Source organism: Peromyscus maniculatus, chromosome X, assembly GCF_049852395.1.
Source record: "Peromyscus maniculatus bairdii isolate BWxNUB_F1_BW_parent chromosome X, HU_Pman_BW_mat_3.1, whole genome shotgun sequence".
NCBI classification, from domain to species: Eukaryota; Metazoa; Chordata; class Mammalia; order Rodentia; family Cricetidae; genus Peromyscus; species Peromyscus maniculatus.
Window position 1 is genome coordinate 32,967,194 of NC_134875.1, and position 12,096 is coordinate 32,979,289.

Sequence of the window (12,096 nt, forward strand, 5' to 3'; positions counted from 1 at the left end):
AAGCCACCTCAATTAAGTGTTTTCCTTTATAAGAGTTGCTATGGTCATGGTGTCTCTTCACAGCAACAGAAACCCTAAGACAGGTGCTGAGAACCAAACTCTGGTCCTTTGGAAGAGCAGCAACTGCTCTTAATGAGCAACCAAACAATTTTTTTTTATTGCAGTCCACAGTATCAAAGCCATGCTACACTGTGACTGTCCATACACTTTCAGACATCTGTCAACATATTTTAAAAACAGATTTCTCCAAACTGTGCTTATCCTTGCTAATTGTGATGCTTTTTGCTATTTTCAAATTCACTTAAATTCTAGTCCTGGCCAGCTGACTTGGTTTCATGGCCCTACTAACTGGTTACAATCTGGTTTTGGAAAGCATTTTATCATTTGAATTTTCTACTCAATAAAGAAATCCACCCCCCTTGATAATATCCTGTTATACGTTTATCCTGTATTTACCCAAAAGAGATGTTTGGAATGGCATTGGAGGTCAGTTACAATAAGAAAATGTGTCCTTGTTCTGAGCTCATCTTTTTTTCTAGAATGCTGTTCTTTGGCACCACCTGCTAGAGCTATGTAAAGTAATTCTGTGTGCTGTTCCACATGGCGATCCTTCAAACATTGCAAAGGCTTTATTACGTCCCTTCCTGATCTCATTAGGTTAAATTCTATTGGCTGTTACTGCTTCCAAAACTCACAGAACCTTGTTCTTTCAACCATAGGCTCATTTGAATTTGTGATGTCTCTTTTAAATAGGAGTGTTTAGAAATAAATGCAGCACTACTGAAGTATGACCAGGACAGAATAAACAAAATGTTTGCTTTCTGTCATTGGAGCATTATTTTTGAATAATGGGGGTTGAGGTTGCGTTAGTGTATTTAGTCATGCATCTACCCTTGCAACAAATATTTATTGAGTACTATTTGGGGTTGTGAAGTATTTAATAGGACAAATAGTGTCCTTTCTGTTCAAGTGAAAGCATCACAAAAACTGTTAGTTTTTTTCTATCAGTGCAAATCACCCTTGTCTTTACCTTCTCAGTTTGAATTTAATCCTGTTAAAGTTCATTTGAGTTTAGATGGTGTTCAGAGTGTGTATCAAATACTTATTATGTTTGTAGCACCATGTGTGTCCCTGTAGAGAATATAAAGGAAGAATGACCACAATGACCCCAGAACTTCCAATTGAATTGGTAGCTACATCCTTAGGAATGAAAACCTTAGATAGAAGCTAAAAGATGACATTTAATCAGGGGTGAGATAGTGTGGTAAAACCCACAAACACATACCATGATTTCAAGTGTCCTGTGAGCTTTCCTGGCACTCTTCTTGGCTTGTTTGATAAGCTGTTTAGTTGCTCTTTCTTGAACTTTCGTCACCTGCATTGTATCTTTTAATTTTTCTTTTAAGAGAATTTTATACATGAAATATGAATGCACATACTCCTTATTTCTAAAGCTCCTCTCATATCCCTCTAACAATGCATTTTTTGGAGAGTTGCTCAGACTTGTTCAGATAGTTCCTGGAATTCCCAGAGATGCCTCCATGAAAATTAAGCCCCATTCTTATAGCAATTAGACACCCACAGAAACCCTCCTGGAGTCACGGGAACTGCATGCATCTCAAGCAACACATTTGGATTGCATAAAGTGCAGAAAAAGGAAGCCAGGGTGGCTACAGCAGAATGAACAAAAGGAAGAATGATAGAAAACGAGCTTAGGAAGATAATCCAGTCAGAACTTGTAGATTGTGATAAAAAAGTTTGCATTGATTCTACCTGAGATCAGAAACTCTTAGAAGATTTTGAGTGTGTGTGTGTGTGTGTGTGTGTGTGTGTGTGTGTGTGTGTGTGTGTGTGTGTGTGATAGCATCCAATTAAAATTTTTAAGAGTTCTCTGACTGCTGTGTAGAGAACGGGCCACAAGGTGGGCCAGAGTAGAAGCAAGGGCATTACTTTGAAGGCTATTCTGAGAGTTCAGGGTACAGATGCTGGTGGACAAGACTAAGACAGGATCGATCAAAGTAGAAAGAAGAGGTTAGGTTCCAGATTTGCTTTGAGGGAACAGAAAACAAGCCTTTTTGATGGACACTTCCAACTGATAGCCTAAAGATAACTTCTTATAAAACGTTTCATTAGAAAGCCTGGCTCTTGCTACCACTCAAGCATGGAACACCTAAACTCGAGAGTTTGGTTTCCTTTTCCCTCTCCCCTTCACTATTGCTATGGGGAAATACTGTGAAAACTGTCCTTTCTTCTGTCTGTCATCATGGCAGTCATTCTCTCTAGGGCAAGCCCTCCATCGTGTTGCTGTTCACTCTCTTGTCTCCCCACAGATCTCCTTGCTCGATTTATCTATTCAACTGGTTCTTCCAAAGCACAAACTCAATCTCATTGCAACCTTCCTTATAATTCTCCAAAATTTTCTTAAAATCGACAGATCAAAATTCTAAGTCTTATGTCTGATATCCAAGAGTACTTATGCTCACGGCTGCACTTTCCTTGGATCTGGTCACACTAGATTGCAGACTATTCACTGAAATTAACCATGTAGTTTCATGGCTTATGCCTCTGATTATGTTTTTGCCTTTTCCTGGATTACCTTATTATCCCTGTAAGATCCAGAACCAATGCTATCTAATACTATCTTTTCTGTTCCCATGGAAGTACCCCCTTGACTGTTGCTGCAGAGCTTGCTAGCTTACGTTAAAAGGAGAGTTGGCTACATGTCTATCTTTTCTCTTGTTATTTGAGGATTTCTTGAGAACAAAGTGTACGCCTTATTCATTTCACTAGCCATGTTGACAATTAGTGCCATTTCACACATGGTAGTCACTAATGATATATTTAAATAATAAGCTTAGTCCTGGTCAGGGAGACAACAACATTGTTGTCAAAGGATATCAAGACGAAGCTAGGTGGTGGTGGCACACACCTTTAATACCAATACTTGGGAGGCAGAGGCTTGCAGTTCTCTGTGTCTGGGGTCAGCCTGGTCTACAGAGTGAGTTCCAGGAAAGCTAGGGCTACTCAAAGAAACCTGTCTTGAATAAAACAAAAAAATTAAGACAATTAAAAATGGCCACCACAACTAGCTTTATAATACTGTAGAATTCTAGAGCTCCAGTTTATCTAAAGATTATTGGGCCTTATCTTTTGCTAAACCTATCAACCTGCTAAGCCAGGATATAAACTTTGCTTTACAAAACTGTTTAAAATACTACTTAGTAGCCTGAGTTGATGGCACAGACCTGTAATTCCAACATTTGAAAGGCTGAGGCAGGAGGATAGAGAGTTCAAGACCAGCCTTTGCATGGCGAGACAATTGTGCAGCTTGATGTACTTGGGGGGGTGGGGTGGGCTCGCAGTAGAATCAGAATCCATCCCCGGTGCATGAGGAGGCTTTTTTGGAGCCCACTACCTATGATGGGACACCTCATGCATCCTTGAGGCAGGGGGAAGGGCTTGGACTTGCTTCTACTGGATGTGCCTCCCCTGGGAGGCCTTGACTTCTTGTGGGGGGAAATGGGGGTTGGTTGGGAGGGAAGGCTGGGGGGTGGGAGGAGGGAAGATAGGGATCTCTGATTGGTGTGTTAAATGAAAAAAAATTTTCTTAATAAAGGGATTAAAAAAAAGAGAGAGTTCAAGGCCAGAAAAATGGTACTTAGTCTGATGTGTTATCTGCCCATACCAATAACTTCAAAATTAATGCTCTTTTAATAATCAAGATCTTTGAAGATTTAAATATGACCCATAGACAAGTATGTTCATATCATACATTATCTTCTAATAGATAAGGCAATTTCTAAATGTCATAATGAAGTACTTTGTCACTGACTTTATTTCAACAGCAATTTCCTGGTTTATTGCTGCCCAAAATTAAGAAAAATAATTAAGATATACATAAATATATAAAAATAATTTAAGAACACTCATGTGCCATCTAGAAATTTAAGAAAGTAAGCCATGTAGTCAGTTGATATTGACCTATTTGTCTTCCATAGTCATGTGCCTCTCCCTTTTCTCACCAAAGGTAACCACTGTCATAATTTGGTCTTTATTACCAAGTTGAACTTCCTTATGGTTTTACCAGAATAAGCACACCTATTTTATAATGGTTATACAACCCTCCAATCTGTAAATATACTATATTTACAATTTTCTTCCTTGTTGTCATTAAAGACAACACAACGATGGGCGTGTCTTTTTGTATTAATCGATTTCTTTTATTTATTTTGGCCCAATCAGATATGATTCAAGGTATGTTAGGGAGGAGGAGGACATTGCTGAACAATTTGCATCCTATATTATTAACAAAGCAGCTATTACTAACATGATAAATTTATAAGCCAAAGGCAAGTTCATGAATTCTGCTGCAAGCATGCTCTGTTTTGGACTAATTTACTTCATCATTTACTTGAGTCTTTTATTGATAATACTGATTGGAAGATTTATTCCTTGAGGTAATGATGCCTTTCTAGGTGAATAAATGGTGGGCAGTGCTTGAAGTGGGCATGTTGAATGTATGTGCTGTACACATAGCATGCACTAATGGATTCAGTAATGTCAAGTCAGTGAGTGGCAGAAGTGACTGGGGCATGGTTGATGACTAGTTTTTGAAGGAGGGTAAAAGGGGAAGGAAGAAATGGTTCACAAGTGAGAAAATTTAAGCAGAGGCATTTATCTTCCTAACTAGCATTTAACTGACAGTATGGCGTTCAGATTAAAAAAGAAGAAGAAAAAATAAATAATAAAATTTTCTTTTTTTAGAGACTATTTTATTTTGGCTGAAATACCAAAAGCAATAAAAGCGATTGAATGTTAGTGCAATCATCTGAACGTCAATTTAAAAAATTATGGCTAGATCTGTAATAACAAGTTCATTTTTTCCCCAACCTGCCATGATTCATTTCCTTCACCCCATAGAGCACCACATTGTGTCAAAAAGGGGAAAAAATAGAATCACTTATGTAGTGAGGCCACGAGACAGCACTGCTAGGTAATTAGCAAAAGAAATCCAAAGAAGAAATACGTGGATGGAGGGGGGAACAGATTAATTAATCCACAAGAGCAGATCAGGTAGTGCTCTAGCATTAACGACTTCCGCAGCCATGCTTCTAACTATTTGCATGCAATAAAGCATGAAGGTCAAAGATGTAAATTTTGTATGTGTGTGTGTGTGTGTGTGTGTGTGTGTGTGTGTGTGTGTGTGTAGATAAAAATTTGAATCCTGGGACCTGCAAATCTGTTATGTGGAAGCCAGTAATTAGTGACTCACTTGCCACTCAGGTCACTGGTCTGCCCTTGCATCTCTGTAATGGATGCAATTGTAATCCAATGGTGCTTCAGTGATAAAAGAATTCTTCTGTACACACAAGAAAGCACAGCACGACTTTACAGTGCTATGGGAAGAGCATGAGGAATATGGAAGAAAGCAAGGGGTGGATACACAGGAAGGGACTGGACAGAAGGAAAGGAAGAGGGGAAATATTATCTCAAAAGAATATATATAAAAGAGCATGGAGCCAGACTGCCTGGGTTTGAATCCCTCTTGCCAGGTGCATACATTTTCTAGCCACTACATCTCAATTTCCCCATCTGTAAAATGGCATGGGTTTAAACACCTACTTCAAAAGATTATTAGAAATTAACGGGTTAAAGCATTCTTAGAATAGTGTCAGAACACCTGTCTTTTTTATAGTAAAGATAGAGAAATTTGCTTTAATAGCAGAATTTCTAGTATTTTTAGTAGCAGGATTTCTAGGTATACTCCTTCAGAACATCTGTGATCTGCTATTAACAAAAATCATTATCATTTGACTTTTGATTTTTAGATTTTTGTTGGTGGAAGAAAGGTAGTGTGCCAATTTTCCCTTAAAATTTAAAGTTACATTTATTTATTTATTTAGTATGTACATATGCGCACACACACACACACACACACACACACACACCCTGCCATGGCATGCCTTGGAGGGCAGAGAATAATGTACAGACTTGGTTCTCTCTTTCCATCATTTGGATCCTGGAGATTAAATTCAGGTTGTCAGGCTTGGTAGGAAGTGCCTTTATCCGCTGAACCATCTAATTTTCTGTATTAAAATTTATGTTTTGTAGTGTATTTGAGGCTTATACGTTAAAATCCCCATGAACCAGAGTTCTATTCCCGAGGAAACCTGTACTATTTTCTACTTTTTTTATGTGTTAAGATGGAATATCTACTTGGTCAAAAGAGTATCTGCTTGGAGTCAGTAGAACAATACAGTAGCAGAGTTCAGAAGCACCTTTAAAGACATCTTGCTCAACCTCCGTTCCAATGAAGCCTCCTCTGTTTAAATGCTTCTGCTGATGAGGTATCTCTAGCCATTACACGATAGGTTTCTCTGTAATGGGGAAGGTCAAGTTGAGAGAAACTTCTTTCTGTTGCCTGGTTTCTGGAATCAAAGCCTCCCTTATCTTATCCTACTTTTGCCTTCTGCTTGAATCGAGCAATTCCCCTCCCCCCATCCTTCGCCAGAAGTTTGCACCAATTCTTGTGCATAGGCAAGGTGATTCCCAGACAAAGTTGGGCCCTTCTGAGTAGAGTGTGTCTGTGGAATGAATGGAGATTAAAGTAAAGTGCCATCTCCCCAGTCTAACTCTTCCCACTTTAGTGATTCAGAGTAATTGTGTGGTCTGAAGTCTACGATCACAAAGTTACCTGCTAGCTGCTTCTTTTGTAGGGTATACATGTAAGGACCCTTTTTTGGTTATTTGTCTGACAAGAGTCATAATTAGTTCTCTTCTAGTCATTATCTTCCAGATGTATTTTAAATTGTTTTCAGAATCTGCTCCTAAAACGTGCTACCAGAACTGACCACAAATGTGCTTGATATAGTGCCATTAACATAAAGGGAACTATCTTGTCTCATAATCTGGATATGAAAACAATTTTTCCCTTCAACAGACATTTGTCCTCACATGGACAATCTAGAATTGATTGAATCAAACAGATGAATAAATCACTGTCAGCAGAAGCAAAATATGCATTTTTATTTTATGGTATTAGTTTACTATCAGAGGACAAAGTATTATGTTATTTCTAAGGAGAGTAGTTTGTGTGTTTATAACTTCTCTATGCCCCCAAACACATATGCATGAATAGTTTGAGAGCATAGTATAAAGGAAAGGTCAGGGAAACTGGCTTTGAGCACTTTGTTCCCAGTGTCCCTCAAGGGAGAACAGGCATTATTTATTTGGTGACTGTTGTTACCAAGTCACATTGCTTTGTATGGAAGACTAGCCTTGTATCCAAATGTCACAGAAGGACTAGATTTGACTTTGGAGAGCTCAGCTCCTACCTTCCCCATAATATAATTGCCAGACTCCCTCAGAGACCCATCTCACATCCCTTTTTCTGACAGCAGCCTTGGCCATCATAGAGTGGTTCACTGATATTAAAGGGGCTTCTGTGTTTTCTAAGGGATACATTTTTATTTGGATGGGAGATTCATGTCGTGAGAAGGAAATGGAATTTTTGGCATTTAAAAAAGTTCCATTTAGGGCTAGTTTGCCATGTATAGGACAGCAAACAAGGGAACTAAGAGTTCCAAGGACTCATTTCCCTCCCTCTAAATTTATTATATTATTCTCTAGATGGAACCGTTAATTAAGAGACTGCAATTGTAAACTATAATATCAGTTTCCTTCTGCGTTGTTTAGCCCTTGTAAAATTTCTGCTTTTAATAAGGGTTCAGGTGGTATTTACAGCTGTTACAAAGTCAAAAAGGTATATTGGAGCTTCACCTTGCCTGAAGTGGTCACTTACTGAATCAATGTACTGGGCATGTCCTTCAGAATATTTAAAAAGAAATTCTACCTTGCAGATCAAATACTGGGATATGGATAGGTGACCTTTCCAAGGCATGGTGCTAGAGGGAAATGATGTTGATGATGCAGCTACTCTGGAGAGCTCTATGCTTTTGTCTTTCTTAAGGTCTGATGGGGTTAGAAGAGAATATTGTTGAGGTGGGCAGGATAGGAGATTGAAAGAGGTATGGTAAGGTATGAATACTGTAGGCCTCTTGCTAGTTCTGTACTAAAGTCTGTAGTCTCACCTCCACAGAATCTCCTTTTTGTTTATGTATAGTTTTCCTATGGTGCCTTACTATGTAGCCCAGGCTGAAACTCACTAGGTAGCAGTCCTCCATCCAGCCTTAGCCTGTTACAATCCTCCTGTCTTATTCTCCTGAGTGCTTGTGTTACAGGAGTCCACCACCACACTAAGCTCTAGACATCCCTTAGTTGTGACTCAGACAATGGACATTTCTAATAGTAGGTTTAAGTACCCGAAGGGGAAAATTTTATGGCAAGAGTTTCGCTTGCCACACAACCTTGCAGGCATCTCCCTTCCTTATTCAGAGAGTCCTTCCATTTCTCATTGCTGGAAGTAGAAGAGAGGTGGATGTCTTTAAATGCTATATTGGCCTAAACCTTTCTGGCTGCCAAGGTGATTTTACATATACTATCATCTCAATTCTGCAACTCAGAAGCCGTTTGAGTTAGCTTCAGCAGCTATTGTTTATTGATTGCTGGAACCTGAGATCTAAGAGCAGCACCTGGATCCATAAATGTTGGTAGAATGAAACAATGAGTTCTGGTTTGATGAGTTAGGGAATCAAGGGGGAGAGGGCAATGGGCAAGATGGTAGAAAAGACATTAGCCTATCTGTTTCTTTCTCTGCATCCTCCATAAAGTCACTTCAAATAGACAAGCCTTGGAAAAACTGTGCTATTTTTAAGGCAAATCCCAAGCAGCACGCCACCTTAGAGGGTATGAAAAATTTTAAGATTTGCTGTTGCTTGAACAACTTGTCTAAGATCATACAATAATGAATGATGCTGAGACACTACCCAAGTCTGCTGAATTGAAGGCTGCAGGCAGATCTTTCCCCTAAAACTCTCAACTGCTTTACTGGAAGACTGACCATCTCCTCTTTGATTAAAAAAAAAAAAAGAGCAACCTACCTTCTAAAATGTCTTTTCTGAACTTTTGGAAATTGGTAGTAACTTTGAAATTAGTCCTGGCCTGTTCCTATCAAGAATATTCTTGTTAGTCACTGTAACCCTGCTCTAGACCCCTAGTGTTAATATTGCATTACATAAATGAACAAGACAATTTGAGGCAGAAGTGGAAGAGCACATCTGATCGTGCGTTTTTCTTTCACACGGGCTTTGAAGAAGTCAGTACTTCTGATGAGGTGTATTGGGAATCACTGAATTTTACAACTCCCACCTGACAAAGGAAATACTTTCCATTTTGATTTGGGTCAAGGCACAGCGGAAGTGATTTCATTTCTAAAGCATGACCTAAACCCCAATTTTGTTGTCCTTCCTTCAAACATTCAGACAAGTACTGTCTCTCAGTTCCCTTTTGCTTCAACTAATGACTGCCTTGTGACTGAGTATTGGTATGAACAGGGAGAAGAGGAGAAGGAAAGGCTTGCAGGGTTCTATTATTAGCTTTTCTGTCGGGTGATGATGACCCTGCCTGAGTTATTCTGGGGGCTGGGCACTTTAGTATAACTTCAGTGGAATTAGACATCACTTTTAGCTTTGACGTCGAGCTTTGCCCTCAACTGTCAAGAACTCATTGAGAATGCCTTTGCCTAACATTTTCACACTGTTTTCTATAGTTCACAGCAGGTTTCTACCTTAAGGAATGCTATTTCAGATGGCTCCTTTCCAAACTGATAGGTTCAGTGAAATTTCCAGTGACCTCTCTAGTGTCACTTGCTGGCATACAAAGTCAGATTTCTATTCTGATTCAACTTACCTTTGGCTTCTTTTGCCAAGTGAGACTAAACATATTCCAGTTGCCTGAAAGTAGTCTGCTTTTCCTCTTCAGTTAGGTGTCAAAGAAAGTCTTCTGCAATCAGCTGCGATAAAATGGCACCACTAGCATTTTATCGGCTTATCTACTTTTTTTTTTATTACACTAACTCCAAATGAAAATATAGTATTTTATTTCTTGTTGTTTTTTTAATCTGAAACAACGTTTGTTTACTTTGTTCATTTGTTTCACTCAACATAATGGGAAAATGTCCATTTTTAGTGCTTAGAACAATGGCTGTCACATAGTGTACCGTCAGTAAATGTTGATTTAATACATAAATGAACAGTTGAAATTTAAACTCAGATAGTTTTATAAGGAATGTAGATTCTCTCCCTTCCCTCTACTTCTACAGCTGAGAAAGGAAAAAATGATAATTCTAAGGTAGCCTAGATGGGAATTGAAAAAATTTGCATTCAGCACCTCCTCCACCTGCAAACTGCCTCTTAGTTATGAAGAGATTGACCAAAAAAACATCAGTGAACTGGTTGAAGCTGAATTTTTTTTTTTGCTTGAGGTTTACATTTTGACCCATTTTTGAATTATTATTCCCTTTGGTTTGTTCTTATATTGATGCTTCATTATTTTGCAATTTTGTACATTCAAAAATGCATTCTGATTACACTCTTGAATTATTTGCTACTGATAAGATTCAAGTAGAAGGGAAGTCATTGCCTTTACTGATGATCCTCACAGGCTCCAGTGGATAGTATGCATTCAAGTAACCTACTGTTTTAATGTGATTTTCTGTAGTCTTGATCATCTCTACTGGTTCATTTTTGAAGCCACATATCTGAGCTAAAAGGCACAAATAAAGTTAAACCTGCTAGTTTATCACAAGGCTCTATATCCTACTTTTAGAGATAATGTCTTCTTCTTGACTTAGGCAAGTTACTTAAATTTCTCAAAGACTCTAATAGCTATCTTTGAAAAAGAGATAGGATAGTGAAAAAAATAATTCACAAAACTTCTACCAATGGGCCTGGTATATAGTAAATTCCTAATAAATTAGGATATACCCACATGCCAAATGAGAAAGTAACACCACCCGTAGCCACTGTGCTGGTTAGTTTTTGTCAACTTGGCACAAACTGGAGTTACCTGGGAGGATGGAACCTTAACTGAGAAAATCCCTCCATCACATTGACCTGTGGACATGGCATGTCTGGGTGGGACTTTCTTATTGCTGATTGATAGGGGAGATCCCAGCCAACTGTGGGTGCTCTTATCCTCAGGCAGGTATTCTGGTGAGGTATAAGAAAGGTAGCTGAACATGAGACTGGAGTCAAGCCAGGAAGCAGCTTTCTTCTGTGATTCTTGCCTCTGCTCCTGCTTGATTTCTTACTCTGACTTGCCTCAGTACTGAATTGTGATTGGGATGTATAAGCCAAATAAATTCTTTCTTCCCCAAGTTGCTTTTTAAATAAGATTTATTTTTGACCTGTGTATTTGTGTTTATGTCCGTGTATGGGTATGTTAATGAGTGTGGGTTCCTTTGGAGCCAGTGGCATCTGATTTCCCTGGAGCTGGAGTTCTAGACTGCTGTGAGCCACCCCATGAATGAGTGCTCTCAATTGCTGAGCCATCTCCCCAGCCCCCAAGTTGCTTTTGTCATGGTATTTATAACAGCAACGGCATCATCATCATCATCATCATCAACAACAACAACAACAAAACCCCAACAATTTGTATGATTTGGTTTGTTAGAAAATTTGTGACAGAAGAATACAAGAAAGAAGTGGAATTTGAATATGTCATGGAGTGGTTGATGGTTAATTTTTATTGTAAATTTGATTTAGAGCCATCATGGAAACACACCTTTGATTGTATCTATGAGGGTATTTCTAGACAAGTGTAACTGAACAGAGGAGATATACCATAAATGTAGGCAGGTCCATCCCATGGGCTGTGGTCCTGGACTGAATGAAAAAGGAAAAATGGACTGAACAATAGCACTTATCCCTCCCTGCCTCCTAACTGTGAATAACATGTAGGCAGTTGCCCCATGTTCCTATTGCCATGCCTTCTCTGCCATGATGGACTGTATCCCCTGACACTGTCGGCCAAAAAGAAACCCTGAGTTTTCTTTTGGCAGGTATTTTGTTACAGCAACAAGGAAAGTAACTAATGCAGGAAAGCAGGACAAATAACACTGGGGCACATGATGATGTGCGTACAGATGGTAGCAGTGATGACCATGTCAGAGTTAGTGCTGTCAATGCCACTGAGGCA

At 39.0% G+C, this 12,096-nt stretch overlaps 1 protein-coding gene across 7 annotated transcripts in view; it reads right to left on the minus strand.

The window, feature by feature from the left end:
* Positions 1 to 12,096, minus strand: part of Gria3 (glutamate ionotropic receptor AMPA type subunit 3) — a 284,667-nt gene that overhangs the window by 26,667 nt on the left and 245,904 nt on the right. The window lies entirely within an intron of this gene.